General features: G+C 44.4%; 1 non-coding gene across 1 annotated transcript; it reads left to right on the forward strand.

Annotated features, from left to right (window-relative positions):
• The first annotated feature begins 551 nt into the window (after positions 1–551).
• On the forward strand, positions 552–657 carry LOC118485221. The gene has a single exon (XR_004875526.1). It is a non-coding gene; the product is annotated as a small nucleolar RNA R71 (small nucleolar RNA).
• Positions 658–1,276: the final 619 nt, after the last annotated feature.

The following is a 1,276-nucleotide window of genomic DNA, read 5'->3' on the forward strand; positions in this document are numbered from 1 at the left end:
TCGCCTTCAACATCTCCATCATTTCATTTCCACCCGAAAAGCTTTGACCCGTTTGATATTGCCTTTGAAATCCTTGGTTTCCTTGGAAATTCGGGTTAGCTTGATTTGAAGGGTTTCCATACCGAAAATTCGGGTGGTTCCTCAATCCGGGGTGGTAGGTATTAGAATTCATGTTGTTGTAGTTCCTACCACCTCCTCCTTGACTTTGACCTTGAACCGCGTGGACTTCCTCATATTGCCCTTCCAACATCCCTTGGCAGTTTTCAGCCACATGACCTATTTCATTACACAAAGTACAAACATTATATATTTGATTAGTGGTTTGAACATTACCATCATCTATGGCGTGCACTTGTGGTCGGTTAGTGGTTGGTCGGGCTCTCCTTGAAGCTTGGGCCTTCCTTTTTGATGTAGTTGCCATGCTTTCCAAAAACTCCCAATCTTCATTCTCATAATTCGTTCCAAACGTCCCTCCGGTGATAGACATTAGATCACGTGCGTCTTCGGCACTCAACCCCTCATGAAAGGCGTTCATCAACTCCCATAACTCAATTCCATGATGAGGGCAGTTTTTAATCATCATGTTAAAACGCTCAAACGCCTCATGGAACATCTCACCGTGTTGTTGTTGAAAACTTCTCAATCCCTTCCGCGCATCATTGGTCTTTTGGGCGGTGTAGAATTCATCCAAAAAGGTTTGTTGCATCTCCCCCCATGTATATATCGATGCCGAAGGCAAAGTGTAGAACCACTTCTTTGCCTTATCCTCCAAAGAAAACTGAAATAAGACTAACTTGACTTCATCGGCCGAAAAACCTTGACTCCCAAAAGTGTTGCAAATTGAGTCATAAGCCTCTAGATGGAAATACGGCTCCTCCGTTGCTAACCCTTTATACTTCGGTAAACTTTGCAACGAGTTTGTTCTTACTTCAAAAGTTCTCCCTTGGTTGTTGTGAGGGATAACCACCGGTGAAGGGTTTTGAGTAATGATTGGCCTGAAATGTGCCTCTATTCCCCTTGCTTGTTCCCTAAGATGCCTTCTTGGAACACCCAATCGACCCCTTGGACGAATAGGACCCATTGGTCTTGGTATAGGCCCTTGTGGTGCAATTGGTTGTTGGGGCATCGGTGGGTATTGATTTGGCCTTTGAAATTGTGGGTATACATGTTGTGGCCTAACTTGTTGCAATGGAATAGGTTGTTGGATTGTTGGCCCTTGTGGTCTTGGCCGAATGTGTTGCGGTATAAGTTGTTGTTGTTGCATTCCACCAACACT

Source organism: Helianthus annuus, chromosome 12 (genome assembly GCF_002127325.2).
Source record: "Helianthus annuus cultivar XRQ/B chromosome 12, HanXRQr2.0-SUNRISE, whole genome shotgun sequence".
In the NCBI taxonomy this organism is placed as follows: Eukaryota; Viridiplantae; Streptophyta; class Magnoliopsida; order Asterales; family Asteraceae; genus Helianthus; species Helianthus annuus.